Genomic DNA, 20258 nt, shown 5'->3' on the forward strand with positions numbered 1-20258 from the left:
AAAAACACTTTTGGAATCTGCTTTTAGTCAACACATAAGGAAAGGGTGCACCGGTCCTGGAAATACTGCAATACCAGGTCAATGCGTGGAGTGGACAGAGCAAGCTCTATTTCCATCTCCCTGTTCTAAAAATCCATTTAATATATGGTCCCCAGATAGGGGACGTATCAGATATTAAACTGATAAGAACAGATACTACACTTGATCTTAGCCAAAAGGCCGAGAAGCGATAACCCGAACGGGCCGCGCGTTGCCCGAGCCTGCCCGATACTGCTGTTCAGCCCTTGCAGCGATTCAGCCTACTTCTAGGCAATTCCATGGGGCCCTGCAGGCTCACACACTCACAGCTACACGGGAGGTGAATAAAGGCCGGAGAGGAAGCCAGACAGGATTTGCTTCTTTTGCTTGCACCACAATGCAGTGCTGAAAGAGGAGGAATCTACATAAAAACGCCTTCCTGGCAACGCCCAAATGCCCTGCTGCCATGCAGATAAACACTGGCAGCGGCAGCAAGTGCATGCCCACAGCCACCCCTTGTTCCTTCACACCTTGTATCAGCTGTAATCCAGTCCAGTCCAGTGCTGCCTGCTGAGCAGCACTGACCAACACTGCCTGGGCCCAGGCTTTTATCTCTGAGGCCCCATTATGATGTCAGAAAGCTGGCTCTGGAATCCTGAGGGCTCCACTATGACACGTGCAAAGTTCCGTCTGAACTTTATATAAGACGGTGAGGCTCAGTCAGTCACTCAGTGTTGCCTGAGAGGGCAACACTGCAACAGCCGGCCGCCAGGCTGTCTTTTTTTTGCACAGCTAGTTGCCTCCAGGAGGCCACAAGAGGGAGACAAGGGACTGCAAAATGGAAAATAGGCATCCACCAACTTTACAGACAACTTCTCCTTGCTCCTACAACCTCCATCCTTGCACAGTTTGTTATTCTTCTAGGTAACATAGTAACAAATCCAAATTGCTGCTCTCTTTGTAGGCAAGCAAGGCTTTGTTGCAACTGCAATTCTTACTTCTTCTTGAAATGTAGGGACGACAGTACATTCCATCACATCCATCTAGTGTACACAGGTAGGTCCATTGTGGCGGGCAGGCGAGCGGGCGGGCTGCTTTATTGGCTGTTTGCTGTTCCCCTACTCCACTCCACTATTTGACTGTTGTGCTGCATCAATCAATCAATCAATCAATCAATCAATCAATCAATCAATCAATCAATCAATCAGTGGCTGGCTCAGGTGCAGCTCTTTAACTTACCTAAAAGGGAGGGCGGAGAGAAGACAAGGAAGGTGAATGAGGTGTTCCAATGTGAAATGCCGGAAACACAGAAACACAGACGACACACAACAAGAGGTGGCAATCTATTCATTAATTGCATTTAATCAATGAGCTCATTATCACTCATGCATTGTCCAACAGGTGTTGAAATAATGGGATTAAAAGGGGAGATCCCTTCAGAAAGACAGAAACAATAGCAAAGACAAAAAACACTTTTGGAATCTGCTTTTAGTCAACACATAAGGAAAGGGTGCACCGGTCCTGGAAATACTGCAATACCAGGTCAATGCGTGGAGTGGACAGAGCAAGCTCTATTTCCATCTCCCTGTTCTAAAAATCCATTTAATATATGGTCCCCAGATAGGGGACGTATCAGATATTAAACTGATAAGAACAGATACTACACTTGATCTTAGCCAAAAGGCCGAGAAGCGATAACCCGAACGGGCCGCGCGTTGCCCGAGCCTGCCCGATACTGCTGTTCAGCCCTTGCAGCGATTCAGCCTACTTCTAGGCAATTCCATGGGGCCCTGCAGGCTCACACACTCACAGCTACACGGGAGGTGAATAAAGGCCGGAGAGGAAGCCAGACAGGATTTGCTTCTTTTGCTTGCACCACAATGCAGTGCTGAAAGAGGAGGAATCTACATAAAAATGCCTTCCTGGCAACGCCCAAATGCCCTGCTGCCATGCAGATAAACACTGGCAGCGGCAGCAAGTGCATGCCCACAGCCACCCCTTGTTCCTTCACACCTTGTATCAGCTGTAATCCAGTCCAGTCCAGTGCTGCCTGCTGAGCAGCACTGACCAACACTGCCTGGGCCCAGGCTTTTATCTCTGAGGCCCCATTATGATGTCAGAAAGCTGGCTCTGGAATCCTGAGGGCTCCACTATGACACGTGCAAAGTTCCGTCTGAACTTTATATAAGACGGTGAGGCTCAGTCAGTCACTCAGTGTTGCCTGAGAGGGCAACACTGCAACAGCCGGCCGCCAGGCTGTCTTTTTTTTGCACAGCTAGTTGCCTCCAGGAGGCCACAAGAGGGAGACAAGGGACTGCAAAATGGAAAATAGGCATCCACCAACTTTACAGACAACTTCTCCTTGCTCCTACAACCTCCATCCTTGCACAGTTTGTTATTCTTCTAGGTAACATAGTAACAAATCCAAATTGCTGCTCTCTTTGTAGGCAAGCAAGGCTTTGTTGCAACTGCAATTCTTACTTCTTCTTGAAATGTAGGGACGACAGTACATTCCATCACATCCATCTAGTGTACACAGGTAGGTCCATTGTGGCGGGCAGGCGAGCGGGCGGGCTGCTTTATTGGCTGTTTGCTGTTCCCCTACTCCACTCCACTATTTGACTGTTGTGCTGCATCAATCAATCAATCAATCAATCAATCAATCAATCAATCAGTGGCTGGCTCAGGTGCAGCTCTTTAACTTACCTAAAAGGGAGGGCGGAGAGAAGACAAGGAAGGTGAATGAGGTGTTCCAATGTGAAATGCCGGAAACACAGAAACACAGACGACACACAACAAGAGGTGGCAATCTATTCATTAATTGCATTTAATCAATGAGCTCATTATCACTCATGCATTGTCCAACAGGTGTTGAAATAATGGGATTAAAAGGGGAGATCCCTTCAGAAAGACAGAAACAATAGCAAAGACAAAAAACACTTTTGGAATCTGCTTTTAGTCAACACATAAGGAAAGGGTGCACCGGTCCTGGAAATACTGCAATACCAGGTCAATGCGTGGAGTGGACAGAGCAAGCTCTATTTCCATCTCCCTGTTCTAAAAATCCATTTAATATATGGTCCCCAGATAGGGGACGTATCAGATATTAAACTGATAAGAACAGATACTACACTTGATCTTAGCCAAAAGGCCGAGAAGCGATAACCCGAACGGGCCGCGCGTTGCCCGAGCCTGCCCGATACTGCTGTTCAGCCCTTGCAGCGATTCAGCCTACTTCTAGGCAATTCCATGGGACCCTGCAGGCTCACACACTCACAGCTACACGGGAGGTGAATAAAGGCCGGAGAGGAAGCCAGACAGGATTTGCTTCTTTTGCTTGCACCACAATGCAGTGCTGAAAGAGGAGGAATCTACATAAAAACGCCTTCCTGGCAACGCCCAAATGCCCTGCTGCCATGCAGATAAACACTGGCAGCGGCAGCAAGTGCATGCCCACAGCCACCCCTTGTTCCTTCACACCTTGTATCAGCTGTAATCCAGTCCAGTCCAGTGCTGCCTGCTGAGCAGCACTGACCAACACTGCCTGGGCCCAGGCTTTTATCTCTGAGGCCCCATTATGATGTCAGAAAGCTGGCTCTGGAATCCTGAGGGCTCCACTATGACACGTGCAAAGTTCCGTCTGAACTTTATATAAGACGGTGAGGCTCAGTCAGTCACTCAGTGTTGCCTGAGAGGGCAACACTGCAACAGCCGGCCGCCAGGCTGTCTTTTTTTTGCACAGCTAGTTGCCTCCAGGAGGCCACAAGAGGGAGACAAGAGACTGCAAAATGGAAAATAGGGATCCACCAACTTTACAGACAACTTCTCCTTGCTCCTACAACCTCCATCCTTGCACAGTTTGTTATTCTTCTAGGTAACATAGTAACAAATCCAAATTGCTGCTCTCTTTGTAGGCAAGCAAGGCTTTGTTGCAACTGCAATTCTTACTTCTTCTTGAAATGTAGGGACGACAGTACATTCCATCACATCCATCTAGTGTACACAGGTAGGTCCATTGTGGCGGGCAGGCGAGCGGGCGGGCTGCTTTATTGGCTGTTTGCTGTTCCCCTACTCCACTCCACTATTTGACTGTTGTGCTGCATCAATCAATCAATCAATCAATCAATCAATCAATCAATCAATCAATCAATCAATCAGTGGCTGGCTCAGGTGCAGCTCTTTAACTTACCTAAAAGGGAGGGCGGAGAGAAGACAAGGAAGGTGAATGAGGTGTTCCAATGTGAAATGCCGGAAACACAGAAACACAGACGACACACAACAAGAGGTGGCAATCTATTCATTAATTGCATTTAATCAATGAGCTCATTATCACTCATGCATTGTCCAACAGGTGTTGAAATAATGGGATTAAAAGGGGAGATCCCTTCAGAAAGACAGAAACAATAGCAAAGACAAAAAACACTTTTGGAATCTGCTTTTAGTCAACACATAAGGAAAGGGTGCACCGGTCCTGGAAATACTGCAATACCAGGTCAATGCGTGGAGTGGACAGAGCAAGCTCTATTTCCATCTCCCTGTTCTAAAAATCCATTTAATATATGGTCCCCAGATAGGGGACGTATCAGATATTAAACTGATAAGAACAGATACTACACTTGATCTTAGCCAAAAGGCCGAGAAGCGATAACCCGAACGGGCCGCGCGTTGCCCGAGCCTGCCCGATACTGCTGTTCAGCCCTTGCAGCGATTCAGCCTACTTCTAGGCAATTCCATGGGGCCCTGCAGGCTCACACACTCACAGCTACACGGGAGGTGAATAAAGGCCGGAGAGGAAGCCAGACAGGATTTGCTTCTTTTGCTTGCACCACAATGCAGTGCTGAAAGAGGAGGAATCTACATAAAAACGCCTTCCTGGCAACGCCCAAATGCCCTGCTGCCATGCAGATAAACACTGGCAGCGGCAGCAAGTGCATGCCCACAGCCACCCCTTGTTCCTTCACACCTTGTATCAGCTGTAATCCAGTCCAGTCCAGTGCTGCCTGCTGAGCAGCACTGACCAACACTGCCTGGGCCCAGGCTTTTATCTCTGAGGCCCCATTATGATGTCAGAAAGCTGGCTCTGGAATCCTGAGGGCTCCACTATGACACGTGCAAAGTTCCGTCTGAACTTTATATAAGACGGTGAGGCTCAGTCAGTCACTCAGTGTTGCCTGAGAGGGCAACACTGCAACAGCCGGCCGCCAGGCTGTCTTTTTTTTGCACAGCCAGTTGCCTCCAGGAGGCCACAAGAGGGAGACAAGGGACTGCAAAATGGAAAATAGGCATCCACCAACTTTACAGACAACTTCTCCTTGCTCCTACAACCTCCATCCTTGCACAGTTTGTTATTCTTCTAGGTAACATAGTAACAAATCCAAATTGCTGCTCTCTTTGTAGGCAAGCAAGGCTTTGTTGCAACTGCAATTCTTACTTCTTCTTGAAATGTAGGGACGACAGTACATTCCATCACATCCATCTAGTGTACACAGGTAGGTCCATTGTGGCGGGCAGGCGAGCGGGCGGGCTGCTTTATTGGCTGTTTGCTGTTCCCCTACTCCACTCCACTATTTGACTGTTGTGCTGCATCAATCAATCAATCAATCAATTAATCAATCAATCAATCAATCAATCAATCAATCAATCAGTGGCTGGCTCAGGTGCAGCTCTTTAACTTACCTAAAAGGGAGGGCGGAGAGAAGACAAGGAAGGTGAATGAGGTGTTCCAATGTGAAATGCCGGAAACACAGAAACACAGACGACACACAACAAGAGGTGGCAATCTATTCATTAATTGCATTTAATCAATGAGCTCATTATCACTCATGCATTGTCCAACAGGTGTTGAAATAATGGGATTAAAAGGGGAGATCCCTTCAGAAAGAGAGAAACAATAGCAAAGACAAAAAACACTTTTGGAATCTGCTTTTAGTCAACACATAAGGAAAGGGTGCACCGGTCCTGGAAATACTGCAATACCAGGTCAATGCGTGGAGTGGACAGAGCAAGCTCTATTTCCATCTCCCTGTTCTAAAAATCCATTTAATATATGGTCCCCAGATAGGGGACGTATCAGATATTAAACTGATAAGAACAGATACTACACTTGATCTTAGCCAAAAGGCCGAGAAGCGATAACCCGAACGGGCCGCGCGTTGCCCGAGCCTGCCCGATACTGCTGTTCAGCCCTTGCAGCGATTCAGCCTACTTCTAGGCAATTCCATGGGGCCCTGCAGGCTCACACACTCACAGCTACACGGGAGGTGAATAAAGGCCGGAGAGGAAGCCAGACAGGATTTGCTTCTTTTGCTTGCACCACAATGCAGTGCTGAAAGAGGAGGAATCTACATAAAAACGCCTTCCTGGCAACGCCCAAATGCCCTGCTGCCATGCAGATAAACACTGGCAGCGGCAGCAAGTGCATGCCCACAGCCACCCCTTGTTCCTTCACACCTTGTATCAGCTGTAATCCAGTCCAGTCCAGTGCTGCCTGCTGAGCAGCACTGACCAACACTGCCTGGGCCCAGGCTTTTATCTCTGAGGCCCCATTATGATGTCAGAAAGCTGGCTCTGGAATCCTGAGGGCTCCACTATGACACGTGCAAAGTTCCGTCTGAACTTTATATAAGACGGTGAGGCTCAGTCAGTCACTCAGTGTTGCCTGAGAGGGCAACACTGCAACAGCCGGCCGCCAGGCTGTCTTTTTTTTGCACAGCTAGTTGCCTCCAGGAGGCCACAAGAGGGAGACAAGGGACTGCAAAATGGAAAATAGGCATCCACCAACTTTACAGACAACTTCTCCTTGCTCCTACAACCTCCATCCTTGCACAGTTTGTTATTCTTCTAGGTAACATAGTAACAAATCCAAATTGCTGCTCTCTTTGTAGGCAAGCAAGGCTTTGTTGCAACTGCAATTCTTACTTCTTCTTGAAATGTAGGGACGACAGTACATTCCATCACATCCATCTAGTGTACACAGGTAGGTCCATTGTGGCGGGCAGGCGAGCGGGCGGGCTGCTTTATTGGCTGTTTGCTGTTCCCCTACTCCACTCCACTATTTGACTGTTGTGCTGCATCAATCAATCAATCAATCAATCAATCAATCAATCAATCAATCAGTGGCTGGCTCAGGTGCAGCTCTTTAACTTACCTAAAAGGGAGGGCGGAGAGAAGACAAGGAAGGTGAATGAGGTGTTCCAATGTGAAATGCCGGAAACACAGAAACACAGAACACAGACGACACACAACAAGAGGTGGCAATCTATTCATTAATTGCATTTAATCAATGAGCTCATTATCACTCATGCATTGTCCAACAGGTGTTGAAATAATGGGATTAAAAGGGGAGATCCCTTCAGAAAGACAGAAACAATAGCAAAGACAAAAAACACTTTTGGAATCTGCTTTTAGTCAACACATAAGGAAAGGGTGCACCGGTCCTGGAAATACTGCAATACCAGGTCAATGCGTGGAGTGGACAGAGCAAGCTCTATTTCCATCTCCCTGTTCTAAAAATCCATTTAATATATGGTCCCCAGATAGGGGACGTATCAGATATTAAACTGATAAGAACAGATACTACACTTGATCTTAGCCAAAAGGCCGAGAAGCGATAACCCGAACGGGCCGCGCGTTGCCCGAGCCTGCCCGATACTGCTGTTCAGCCCTTGCAGCGATTCAGCCTACTTCTAGGCAATTCCATGGGGCCCTGCAGGCTCACACACTCACAGCTACACGGGAGGTGAATAAAGGCCGGAGAGGAAGCCAGACAGGATTTGCTTCTTTTGCTTGCACCACAATGCAGTGCTGAAAGAGGAGGAATCTACATAAAAACGCCTTCCTGGCAACGCCCAAATGCCCTGCTGCCATGCAGATAAACACTGGCAGCGGCAGCAAGTGCATGCCCACAGCCACCCCTTGTTCCTTCACACCTTGTATCAGCTGTAATCCAGTCCAGTCCAGTGCTGCCTGCTGAGCAGCACTGACCAACACTGCCTGGGCCCAGGCTTTTATCTCTGAGGCCCCATTATGATGTCAGAAAGCTGGCTCTGGAATCCTGAGGGCTCCACTATGACACGTGCAAAGTTCCGTCTGAACTTTATATAAGACGGTGAGGCTCAGTCAGTCACTCAGTGTTGCCTGAGAGGGCAACACTGCAACAGCCGGCCGCCAGGCTGTCTTTTTTTTGCACAGCTAGTTGCCTCCAGGAGGCCACAAGAGGGAGACAAGGGACTGCAAAATGGAAAATAGGCATCCACCAACTTTACAGACAACTTCTCCTTGCTCCTACAACCTCCATCCTTGCACAGTTTGTTATTCTTCTAGGTAACATAGTAACAAATCCAAATTGCTGCTCTCTTTGTAGGCAAGCAAGGCTTTGTTGCAACTGCAATTCTTACTTCTTCTTGAAATGTAGGGACGACAGTACATTCCATCACATCCATCTAGTGTACACAGGTAGGTCCATTGTGGCGGGCAGGCGAGCGGGCGGGCTGCTTTATTGGCTGTTTGCTGTTCCCCTACTCCACTCCACTATTTGACTGTTGTGCTGCATCAATCAATCAATCAATCAATCAATCAATCAATCAATCAATCAATCAATCAATCAATCAATCAGTGGCTGGCTCAGGTGCAGCTCTTTAACTTACCTAAAAGGGAGGGCGGAGAGAAGACAAGGAAGGTGAATGAGGTGTTCCAATGTGAAATGCCGGAAACACAGAAACACAGACGACACACAACAAGAGGTGGCAATCTATTCATTAATTGCATTTAATCAATGAGCTCATTATCACTCATGCATTGTCCAACAGGTGTTGAAATAATGGGATTAAAAGGGGAGATCCCTTCAGAAAGACAGAAACAATAGCAAAGACAAAAAACACTTTTGGAATCTGCTTTTAGTCAACACATAAGGAAAGGGTGCACCGGTCCTGGAAATACTGCAATACCAGGTCAATGCGTGGAGTGGACAGAGCAAGCTCTATTTCCATCTCCCTGTTCTAAAAATCCATTTAATATATGGTCCCCAGATAGGGGACGTATCAGATATTAAACTGATAAGAACAGATACTACACTTGATCTTAGCCAAAAGGCCGAGAAGCGATAACGCGAACGGGCCGCGCGTTGCCCGAGCCTGCCCGATACTGCTGTTCAGCCCTTGCAGCGATTCAGCCTACTTCTAGGCAATTCCATGGGGCCCTGCAGGCTCACACACTCACAGCTACACGGGAGGTGAATAAAGGCCGGAGAGGAAGCCAGACAGGATTTGCTTCTTTTGCTTGCACCACAATGCAGTGCTGAAAGAGGAGGAATCTACATAAAAACGCCTTCCTGGCAACGCCCAAATGCCCTGCTGCCATGCAGATAAACACTGGCAGCGGCAGCAAGTGCATGCCCACAGCCACCCCTTGTTCCTTCACACCTTGTATCAGCTGTAATCCAGTCCAGTCCAGTGCTGCCTGCTGAGCAGCACTGACCAACACTGCCTGGGCCCAGGCTTTTATCTCTGAGGCCCCATTATGATGTCAGAAAGCTGGCTCTGGAATCCTGAGGGCTCCACTATGACACGTGCAAAGTTCCGTCTGAACTTTATATAAGACGGTGAGGCTCAGTCAGTCACTCAGTGTTGCCTGAGAGGGCAACACTGCAACAGCCGGCCGCCAGGCTGTCTTTTTTTTGCACAGCCAGTTGCCTCCAGGAGGCCACAAGAGGGAGACAAGGGACTGCAAAATGGAAAATAGGCATCCACCAACTTTACAGACAACTTCTCCTTGCTCCTACAACCTCCATCCTTGCACAGTTTGTTATTCTTCTAGGTAACATAGTAACAAATCCAAATTGCTGCTCTCTTTGTAGGCAAGCAAGGCTTTGTTGCAACTGCAATTCTTACTTCTTCTTGAAATGTAGGGACGACAGTACATTCCATCACATCCATCTAGTGTACACAGGTAGGTCCATTGTGGCGGGCAGGCGAGCGGGCGGGCTGCTTTATTGGCTGTTTGCTGTTCCCCTACTCCACTCCACTATTTGACTGTTGTGCTGCATCAATCAATCAATCAATCAATCAATCAATCAATCAATCAATCAATCAATCAATCAGTGGCTGGCTCAGGTGCAGCTCTTTAACTTACCTAAAAGGGAGGGCGGAGAGAAGACAAGGAAGGTGAATGAGGTGTTCCAATGTGAAATGCCGGAAACACAGAAACACAGACGACACACAACAAGAGGTGGCAATCTATTCATTAATTGCATTTAATCAATGAGCTCATTATCACTCATGCATTGTCCAACAGGTGTTGAAATAATGGGATTAAAAGGGGAGATCCCTTCAGAAAGACAGAAACAATAGCAAAGACAAAAAACACTTTTGGAATCTGCTTTTAGTCAACACATAAGGAAAGGGTGCACCGGTCCTGGAAATACTGCAATACCAGGTCAATGCGTGGAGTGGACAGAGCAAGCTCTATTTCCATCTCCCTGTTCTAAAAATCCATTTAATATATGGTCCCCAGATAGGGGACGTATCAGATATTAAACTGATAAGAACAGATACTACACTTGATCTTAGCCAAAAGGCCGAGAACCGATAACCCGAACGGGCCGCGCGTTGCCCGAGCCTGCCCGATACTGCTGTTCAGCCCTTGCAGCGATTCAGCCTACTTCTAGGCAATTCCATGGGGCCCTGCAGGCTCACACACTCACAGCTACACGGGAGGTGAATAAAGGCCGGAGAGGAAGCCAGACAGGATTTGCTTCTTTTGCTTGCACCACAATGCAGTGCTGAAAGAGGAGGAATCTACATAAAAACGCCTTCCTGGCAACGCCCAAATGCCCTGCTGCCATGCAGATAAACACTGGCAGCGGCAGCAAGTGCATGCCCACAGCCACCCCTTGTTCCTTCACACCTTGTATCAGCTGTAATCCAGTCCAGTCCAGTGCTGCCTGCTGAGCAGCACTGACCAACACTGCCTGGGCCCAGGCTTTTATCTCTGAGGCCCCATTATGATGTCAGAAAGCTGGCTCTGGAATCCTGAGGGCTCCACTATGACACGTGCAAAGTTCCGTCTGAACTTTATATAAGACGGTGAGGCTCAGTCAGTCACTCAGTGTTGCCTGAGAGGGCAACACTGCAACAGCCGGCCGCCAGGCTGTCTTTTTTTTGCACAGCTAGTTGCCTCCAGGAGGCCACAAGAGGGAGACAAGGGACTGCAAAATGGAAAATAGGCATCCACCAACTTTACAGACAACTTCTCCTTGCTCCTACAACCTCCATCCTTGCACAGTTTGTTATTCTTCTAGGTAACATAGTAACAAATCCAAATTGCTGCTCTCTTTGTAGGCAAGCAAGGCTTTGTTGCAACTGCAATTCTTACTTCTTCTTGAAATGTAGGGACGACAGTACATTCCATCACATCCATCTAGTGTACACAGGTAGGTCCATTGTGGCGGGCAGGCGAGCGGGCGGGCTGCTTTATTGGCTGTTTGCTGTTCCCCTACTCCACTCCACTATTTGACTGTTGTGCTGCATCAATCAATCAATCAATCAATCAATCAATCAATCAATCAATCAGTGGCTGGCTCAGGTGCAGCTCTTTAACTTACCTAAAAGGGAGGGCGGAGAGAAGACAAGGAAGGTGAATGAGGTGTTCCAATGTGAAATGCCGGAAACACAGAAACACAGACGACACACAACAAGAGGTGGCAATCTATTCATTAATTGCATTTAATCAATGAGCTCATTATCACTCATGCATTGTCCAACAGGTGTTGAAATAATGGGATTAAAAGGGCAGATCCCTTCAGAAAGACAGAAACAATAGCAAAGACAAAAAACACTTTTGGAATCTGCTTTTAGTCAACACATAAGGAAAGGGTGCACCGGTCCTGGAAATACTGCAATACCAGGTCAATGCGTGGAGTGGACAGAGCAAGCTCTATTTCCATCTCCCTGTTCTAAAAATCCATTTAATATATGGTCCCCAGATAGGGGACGTATCAGATATTAAACTGATAAGAACAGATACTACACTTGATCTTAGCCAAAAGGCCGAGAAGCGATAACCCGAACGGGCCGCGCGTTGCCCGAGCCTGCCCGATACTGCTGTTCAGCCCTTGCAGCGATTCAGCCTACTTCTAGGCAATTCCATGGGGCCCTGCAGGCTCACACACTCACAGCTACACGGGAGGTGAATAAAGGCCGGAGAGGAAGCCAGACAGGATTTGCTTCTTTTGCTTGCACCACAATGCAGTGCTGAAAGAGGAGGAATCTACATAAAAACGCCTTCCTGGCAACGCCCAAATGCCCTGCTGCCATGCAGATAAACACTGGCAGCGGCAGCAAGTGCATGCCCACAGCCACCCCTTGTTCCTTCACACCTTGTATCAGCTGTAATCCAGTCCAGTCCAGTGCTGCCTGCTGAGCAGCACTGACCAACACTGCCTGGGCCCAGGCTTTTATCTCTGAGGCCCCATTATGATGTCAGAAAGCTGGCTCTGGAATCCTGAGGGCTCCACTATGACACGTGCAAAGTTCCGTCTGAACTTTATATAAGACGGTGAGGCTCAGTCAGTCACTCAGTGTTGCCTGAGAGGGCAACACTGCAACAGCCGGCCGCCAGGCTGTCTTTTTTTTGCACAGCTAGTTGCCTCCAGGAGGCCACAAGAGGGAGACAAGGGACTGCAAAATGGAAAATAGGCATCCACCAACTTTACAGACAACTTCTCCTTGCTCCTACAACCTCCATCCTTGCACAGTTTGTTATTCTTCTAGGTAACATAGTAACAAATCCAAATTGCTGCTCTCTTTGTAGGCAAGCAAGGCTTTGTTGCAACTGCAATTCTTACTTCTTCTTGAAATGTAGGGACGACAGTACATTCCATCACATCCATCTAGTGTACACAGGTAGGTCCATTGTGGCGGGCAGGCGAGCGGGCGGGCTGCTTTATTGGCTGTTTGCTGTTCCCCTACTCCACTCCACTATTTGACTGTTGTGCTGCATCAATCAATCAATCAATCAATCAATCAATCAATCAATCAATCAATCAGTGGCTGGCTCAGGTGCAGCTCTTTAACTTACCTAAAAGGGAGGGCGGAGAGAAGACAAGGAAGGTGAATGAGGTGTTCCAATGTGAAATGCCGGAAACACAGAAACACAGACGACACACAACAAGAGGTGGCAATCTATTCATTAATTGCATTTAATCAATGAGCTCATTATCACTCATGCATTGTCCAACAGGTGTTGAAATAATGGGATTAAAAGGGGAGATCCCTTCAGAAAGACAGAAACAATAGCAAAGACAAAAAACACTTTTGGAATCTGCTTTTAGTCAACACATAAGGAAAGGGTGCACCGGTCCTGGAAATACTGCAATACCAGGTCAATGCGTGGAGTGGACAGAGCAAGCTCTATTTCCATCTCCCTGTTCTAAAAATCCATTTAATATATGGTCCCCAGATAGGGGACGTATCAGATATTAAACTGATAAGAACAGATACTACACTTGATCTTAGCCAAAAGGCCGAGAAGCGATAACCCGAACGGGCCGCGCGTTGCCCGAGCCTGCCCGATACTGCTGTTCAGCCCTTGCAGCGATTCAGCCTACTTCTAGGCAATTCCATGGGGCCCTGCAGGCTCACACACTCACAGCTACACGGGAGGTGAATAAAGGCCGGAGAGGAAGCCAGACAGGATTTGCTTCTTTTGCTTGCACCACAATGCAGTGCTGAAAGAGGAGGAATCTACATAAAAACGCCTTCCTGGCAACGCCCAAATGCCCTGCTGCCATGCAGATAAACACTGGCAGCGGCAGCAAGTGCATGCCCACAGCCACCCCTTGTTCCTTCACACCTTGTATCAGCTGTAATCCAGTCCAGTCCAGTGCTGCCTGCTGAGCAGCACTGACCAACACTGCCTGGGCCCAGGCTTTTATCTCTGAGGCCCCATTATGATGTCAGAAAGCTGGCTCTGGAATCCTGAGGGCTCCACTATGACACGTGCAAAGTTCCGTCTGAACTTTATATAAGACGGTGAGGCTCAGTCAGTCACTCAGTGTTGCCTGAGAGGGCAACACTGCAACAGCCGGCCGCCAGGCTGTCTTTTTTTTGCACAGCTAGTTGCCTCCAGGAGGCCACAAGAGGGAGACAAGGGACTGCAAAATGGAAAATAGGCATCCACCAACTTTACAGACAACTTCTCCTTGCTCCTACAACCTCCATCCTTGCACAGTTTGTTATTCTTCTAGGTAACATAGTAACAAATCCAAATTGCTGCTCTCTTTGTAGGCAAGCAAGGCTTTGTTGCAACTGCAATTCTTACTTCTTCTTGAAATGTAGGGACGACAGTACATTCCATCACATCCATCTAGTGTACACAGGTAGGTCCATTGTGGCGGGCAGGCGAGCGGGCGGGCTGCTTTATTGGCTGTTTGCTGTTCCCCTACTCCACTCCACTATTTGACTGTTGTGCTGCATCAATCAATCAATCAATCAATCAATCAATCAATCAGTGGCTGGCTCAGGTGCAGCTCTTTAACTTACCTAAAAGGGAGGGCGGAGAGAAGACAAGGAAGGTGAATGAGGTGTTCCAATGTGAAATGCCGGAAACACAGAAACACAGACGACACACAACAAGAGGTGGCAATCTATTCATTAATTGCATTTAATCAATGAGCTCATTATCACTCATGCATTGTCCAACAGGTGTTGAAATAATGGGATTAAAAGGGGAGATCCCTTCAGAAAGACAGAAACAATAGCAAAGACAAAAAACACTTTTGGAATCTGCTTTTAGTCAACACATAAGGAAAGGGTGCACCGGTCCTGGAAATACTGCAATACCAGGTCAATGCGTGGAGTGGACAGAGCAAACTCTATTTCCATCTCCCTGTTCTAAAAATCCATTTAATATATGGTCCCCAGATAGGGGACGTATCAGATATTAAACTGATAAGAACAGATACTACACTTGATCTTAGCCAAAAGGCCGAGAAGCGATAACCCGAACGGGCCGCGCGTTGCCCGAGCCTGCCCGATACTGCTGTTCAGCCCTTGCAGCGATTCAGCCTACTTCTAGGCAATTCCATGGGGCCCTGCAGGCTCACACACTCACAGCTACACGGGAGGTGAATAAAGGCCGGAGAGGAAGCCAGACAGGATTTGCTTCTTTTGCTTGCACCACAATGCAGTGCTGAAAGAGGAGGAATCTACATAAAAACGCCTTCCTGGCAACGCCCAAATGCCCTGCTGCCATGCAGATAAACACTGGCAGCGGCAGCAAGTGCATGCCCACAGCCACCCCTTGTTCCTTCACACCTTGTATCTGCTGTAATCCAGTCCAGTCCAGTGCTGCCTGCTGAGCAGCACTGACCAACACTGCCTGGGCCCAGGCTTTTATCTCTGAGGCCCCATTATGATGTCAGAAAGCTGGCTCTGGAATCCTGAGGGCTCCACTATGACACGTGCAAAGTTCCGTCTGAACTTTATATAAGACGGTGAGGCTCAGTCAGTCACTCAGTGTTGCCTGAGAGGGCAACACTGCAACAGCCGGCCGCCAGGCTGTCTTTTTTTTGCACAGCTAGTTGCCTCCAGGAGGCCACAAGAGGGAGACAAGGGACTGCAAAATGGAAAATAGGCATCCACCAACTTTACAGACAACTTCTCCTTGCTCCTACAACCTCCATCCTTGCACAGTTTGTTATTCTTCTAGGTAACATAGTAACAAATCCAAATTGCTGCTCTCTTTGTAGGCAAGCAAGGCTTTGTTGCAACTGCAATTCTTACTTCTTCTTGAAATGTAGGGACGACAGTACATTCCATCACATCCATCTAGTGTACACAGGTAGGTCCATTGTGGCGGGCAGGCGAGCGGGCGGGCTGCTTTATTGGCTGTTTGCTGTTCCCCTACTCCACTCCACTATTTGACTGTTGTGCTGCATCAATCAATCAATCAATCAATCAATCAATCAATCAATCAGTGGCTGGCTCAGGTGCAGCTCTTTAACTTACCTAAAAGGGAGGGCGGAGAGAAGACAAGGAAGGTGAATGAGGTGTTCCAATGTGAAATGCCGGAAACACAGAAACACAGACGACACACAACAAGAGGTGGCAATCTATTCATTAATTGCATTTAATCAATGAGCTCATTATCACTCATGCATTGTCCAACAGGTGTTGAAATAATGGGATTAAAAGGGGAGATCCCTTCAGAAAGACAGAAACAATAGCAAAGACAAAAAACACTTTTGGAATCTGCTTTTAGTCAACACATAAGGAAAGGGTGCACCGGTCCTGGAAATACTGCAATACCAGGTCAATGCGTGGAGTGGACAGAGCAAGCTCTATTTCCATCTCCCTGTTCTAAAAATCCATTTAATATATGGTCCCCAGATAGGGGACGTATCAGATATTAAACTGATAAGAACAGATACTACACTTGATCTTAGCCAAAAGGCCGAGAAGCGATAACCCGAACGGGCCGCGCGTTGCCCGAGCCTGCCCGATACTGCTGTTCAGCCCTTGCAGCGATTCAGCCTACTTCTAGGCAATTCCATGGGGCCCTGCAGGCTCACACACTCACAGCTACACGGGAGGTGAATAAAGGCCGGAGAGGAAGCCAGACAGGATTTGCTTCTTTTGCTTGCACCACAATGCAGTGCTGAAAGAGGAGGAATCTACATAAAAACGCCTTCCTGGCAACGCCCAAATGCCCTGCTGCCATGCAGATAAACACTGGCAGCGGCAGCAAGTGCATGCCCACAGCCACCCCTTGTTCCTTCACACCTTGTATCAGCTGTAATCCAGTCCAGTCCAGTGCTGCCTGCTGAGCAGCACTGACCAACACTGCCTGGGCCCAGGCTTTTATCTCTGAGGCCCCATTATGATGTCAGAAAGCTGGCTCTGGAATCCTGAGGGCTCCACTATGACACGTGCAAAGTTCCGTCTGAACTTTATATAAGACGGTGAGGCTCAGTCAGTCACTCAGTGTTGCCTGAGAGGGCAACACTGCAACAGCCGGCCGCCAGGCTGTCTTTTTTTTGCACAGCTAGTTGCCTCCAGGAGGCCACAAGAGGGAGACAAGGGACTGCAAAATGGAAAATAGGCATCCACCAACTTTACAGACAACTTCTCCTTGCTCCTACAACCTCCATCCTTGCACAGTTTGTTATTCTTCTAGGTAACATAGTAACAAATCCAAATTGCTGCTCTCTTTGTAGGCAAGCAAGGCTTTGTTGCAACTGCAATTCTTACTTCTTCTTGAAATGTAGGGACGACAGTACATTCCATCACATCCATCTAGTGTACACAGGTAGGTCCATTGTGGCGGGCAGGCGAGCGGGCGGGCTGCTTTATTGGCTGTTTGCTGTTCCCCTACTCCACTCCACTATTTGACTGTTGTGCTGCATCAATCAATCAATCAATCAATCAATCAATCAATCAATCAGTGGCTGGCTCAGGTGCAGCTCTTTAACTTACCTAAAAGGGAGGGCGGAGAGAAGACAAGGAAGGTGAATGAGGTGTTCCAATGTGAAATGCCGGAAACACAGAAACACAGACGACACACAACAAGAGGTGGCAATCTATTCATTAATTGCATTTAATCAATGAGCTCATTATCACTCATGCATTGTCCAACAGGTGTTGAAATAATGGGATTAAAAGGGGAGATCCCTTCAGAAAGACAGAAACAATAGCAAAGACAAAAAACACTTTTGGAATCTGCTTTTAGTCAACACATAAGGAAAGGGTGCACCGGTCCTGGAAATACTGCAATACCAGGTCAATGCGTGGAGTGGACAGAGCAAGCTCTATTTCCATCTCCCTGTTCTAAAAATCCATTTAATATATGGTCCCCAGATAGGGGACGTATCAGATATTAAACTGATAAGAACAGATACTACACTTGATCTTAGCCAAAAGGCCGAGAAGCGATAACCCGAACGGGCCGCGCGTTGCCCGAGCCTGCCCGATACTGCTGTTCAGCCCTTGCAGCGATTCAGCCTACTTCTAGGCAATTCCATGGGGCCCTGCAGGCTCACACACTCACAGCTACACGGGAGGTGAATAAAGGCCGGAGAGGAAGCCAGACAGGATTTGCTTCTTTTGCTTGCACCACAATGCAGTGCTGAAAGAGGAGGAATCTACATAAAAACGCCTTCCTGGCAACGCCCAAATGCCCTGCTGCCATGCAGATAAACACTGGCAGCGGCAGCAAGTGCATGCCCACAGCCACCCCTTGTTCCTTCACACCTTGTATCAGCTGTAATCCAGTCCAGTCCAGTGCTGCCTGCTGAGCAGCACTGACCAACACTGCCTGGGCCCAGGCTTTTATCTCTGAGGCCCCATTATGATGTCAGAAAGCTGGCTCTGGAATCCTGAGGGCTCCACTATGACACGTGCAAAGTTCCGTCTGAACTTTATATAAGACGGTGAGGCTCAGTCAGTCACTCAGTGTTGCCTGAGAGGGCAACACTGCAACAGCCGGCCGCCAGGCTGTCTTTTTTTTGCACAGCTAGTTGCCTCCAGGAGGCCACAAGAGGGAGACAAGGGACTGCAAAATGGAAAATAGGCATCCACCAACTTTACAGACAACTTCTCCTTGCTCCTACAACCTCCATCCTTGCACAGTTTGTTATTCTTCTAGGTAACATAGTAACAAATCCAAATTGCTGCTCTCTTTGTAGGCAAGCAAGGCTTTGTTGCAACTGCAATTCTTACTTCTTCTTGAAATGTAGGGACGACAGTACATTCCATCACATCCATCTAGTGTACACAGGTAGGTCCATTGTGGCGGGCAGGCGAGCGGGCGGGCTGCTTTATTGGCTGTTTGCTGTTCCCCTACTCCACTCCACTATTTGACTGTTGTGCTGCATCAATCAATCAATCAATCAATCAATCAATCAATCAATCAATCAGTGGCTGGCTCAGGTGCAGCTCTTTAACTTACCTAAAAGGGAGGGCGGAGAGAAGACAAGGAAGGTGAATGAGGTGTTCCAATGTGAAATGCCGGAAACACAGAAACACAGACGACACACAACAAGAGGTGGCAATCTATTCATTAATTGCATTTAATCAATGAGCTCATTATCACTCATGCATTGTCCAACAGGTGTTGAAATAATGGGATTAAAAGGGGAGATCCCTTCAGAAAGACAGAAACAATAGCAAAGACAAAAAACACTTTTGGAATCTGCTTTTAGTCAACACATAAGGAAAGGGTGCACCGGTCCTGGAAATACTGCAATACCAGGTCAATGCGTGGAGTGGACAGAGCAAGCTCTATTTCCATCTCCCTGTTCTAAAAATCCATTTAATATATGGTCCCCAGATAGGGGACGTATCAGATATTAAACTGATAAGAACAGATACTACACTTGATCTTAGCCAAAAGGCCGAGAAGCGATAACCCGAACGGGCCGCGCGTTGCCCGAGCCTGCCCGATACTGCTGTTCAGCCCTTGCAGCGATTCAGCCTACTTCTAGGCAATTCCATGGGGCCCTGCAGGCTCACACACTCACAGCTACACGGGAGGTGAATAAAGGCCGGAGAGGAAGCCAGACAGGATTTGCTTCTTTTGCTTGCACCACAATGCAGTGCTGAAAGAGGAGGAATCTACATAAAAACGCCTTCCTGGCAACGCCCAAATGCCCTGCTGCCATGCAGATAAACACTGGCAGCGGCAGCAAGTGCATGCCCACAGCCACCCCTTGTTCCTTCACACCTTGTATCAGCTGTAATCCAGTCCAGTCCAGTGCTGCCTGCTGAGCAGCACTGACCAACACTGCCTGGGCCCAGGCTTTTATCTCTGAGGCCCCATTATGATGTCAGAAAGCTGGCTCTGGAATCCTGAGGGCTCCACTATGACACGTGCAAAGTTCCGTCTGAACTTTATATAAGACGGTGAGGCTCAGTCAGTCACTCAGTGTTGCCTGAGAGGGCAACACTGCAACAGCCGGCCGCCAGGCTGTCTTTTTTTTGCACAGCTAGTTGCCTCCAGGAGGCCACAAGAGGGAGACAAGGGACTGCAAAATGGAAAATAGGCATCCACCAACTTTACAGACAACTTCTCCTTGCTCCTACAACCTCCATCCTTGCACAGTTTGTTATTCTTCTAGGTAACATAGTAACAAATCCAAATTGCTGCTCTCTTTGTAGGCAAGCAAGGCTTTGTTGCAACTGCAATTCTTACTTCTTCTTGAAATGTAGGGACGACAGTACATTCCATCACATCCATCTAGTGTACAC

General features: G+C 47.9%; 14 non-coding genes across 14 annotated transcripts; all 14 read right to left on the reverse strand.

Moving 5' to 3' along the window:
* Window positions 1-40: 40 nt before the first annotated feature.
* Window positions 41-231, reverse strand: LOC142687742 (U2 spliceosomal RNA). The gene has a single exon (XR_012856939.1). It is a non-coding gene; the product is annotated as a U2 spliceosomal RNA (small nuclear RNA).
* Window positions 232-1523: 1292 nt separating this feature from the next.
* Window positions 1524-1714, reverse strand: LOC142687744 (U2 spliceosomal RNA). Its single transcript, XR_012856940.1, has one exon. It is a non-coding gene; the product is annotated as a U2 spliceosomal RNA (small nuclear RNA).
* Window positions 1715-2990: 1276 nt separating this feature from the next.
* LOC142687746 (U2 spliceosomal RNA) lies at window positions 2991-3181 on the reverse strand. The gene has a single exon (XR_012856942.1). It is a non-coding gene; the product is annotated as a U2 spliceosomal RNA (small nuclear RNA).
* A 1292-nt stretch (window positions 3182-4473) lies between these two features.
* LOC142687747 (U2 spliceosomal RNA) lies at window positions 4474-4664 on the reverse strand. Its single transcript, XR_012856943.1, has one exon. It is a non-coding gene; the product is annotated as a U2 spliceosomal RNA (small nuclear RNA).
* Window positions 4665-5960: 1296 nt separating this feature from the next.
* On the reverse strand, window positions 5961-6151 carry LOC142687748 (U2 spliceosomal RNA). The gene has a single exon (XR_012856944.1). It is a non-coding gene; the product is annotated as a U2 spliceosomal RNA (small nuclear RNA).
* Window positions 6152-7438: 1287 nt separating this feature from the next.
* Window positions 7439-7629, reverse strand: LOC142687749 (U2 spliceosomal RNA). The gene has a single exon (XR_012856945.1). It is a non-coding gene; the product is annotated as a U2 spliceosomal RNA (small nuclear RNA).
* Window positions 7630-8929: 1300 nt separating this feature from the next.
* Window positions 8930-9120, reverse strand: LOC142687750 (U2 spliceosomal RNA). The gene has a single exon (XR_012856946.1). It is a non-coding gene; the product is annotated as a U2 spliceosomal RNA (small nuclear RNA).
* Window positions 9121-10412: 1292 nt separating this feature from the next.
* Window positions 10413-10603, reverse strand: LOC142688025 (U2 spliceosomal RNA). Its single transcript, XR_012857195.1, has one exon. It is a non-coding gene; the product is annotated as a U2 spliceosomal RNA (small nuclear RNA).
* Window positions 10604-11883: 1280 nt separating this feature from the next.
* On the reverse strand, window positions 11884-12074 carry LOC142687751 (U2 spliceosomal RNA). Its single transcript, XR_012856947.1, has one exon. It is a non-coding gene; the product is annotated as a U2 spliceosomal RNA (small nuclear RNA).
* Window positions 12075-13358: 1284 nt separating this feature from the next.
* On the reverse strand, window positions 13359-13549 carry LOC142687752 (U2 spliceosomal RNA). Its single transcript, XR_012856948.1, has one exon. It is a non-coding gene; the product is annotated as a U2 spliceosomal RNA (small nuclear RNA).
* A 1272-nt stretch (window positions 13550-14821) lies between these two features.
* On the reverse strand, window positions 14822-15012 carry LOC142688029 (U2 spliceosomal RNA). The gene has a single exon (XR_012857199.1). It is a non-coding gene; the product is annotated as a U2 spliceosomal RNA (small nuclear RNA).
* Window positions 15013-16288: 1276 nt separating this feature from the next.
* Window positions 16289-16479, reverse strand: LOC142687753 (U2 spliceosomal RNA). The gene has a single exon (XR_012856949.1). It is a non-coding gene; the product is annotated as a U2 spliceosomal RNA (small nuclear RNA).
* A 1276-nt stretch (window positions 16480-17755) lies between these two features.
* On the reverse strand, window positions 17756-17946 carry LOC142687755 (U2 spliceosomal RNA). Its single transcript, XR_012856950.1, has one exon. It is a non-coding gene; the product is annotated as a U2 spliceosomal RNA (small nuclear RNA).
* A 1280-nt stretch (window positions 17947-19226) lies between these two features.
* LOC142687756 (U2 spliceosomal RNA) lies at window positions 19227-19417 on the reverse strand. Its single transcript, XR_012856951.1, has one exon. It is a non-coding gene; the product is annotated as a U2 spliceosomal RNA (small nuclear RNA).
* Window positions 19418-20258: the final 841 nt, after the last annotated feature.

The sequence above is a fragment of the Rhinoderma darwinii genome (genome assembly GCF_050947455.1).
Source record: "Rhinoderma darwinii isolate aRhiDar2 chromosome 5 unlocalized genomic scaffold, aRhiDar2.hap1 SUPER_5_unloc_24, whole genome shotgun sequence".
In the NCBI taxonomy this organism is placed as follows: domain Eukaryota; kingdom Metazoa; phylum Chordata; class Amphibia; order Anura; family Rhinodermatidae; genus Rhinoderma; species Rhinoderma darwinii.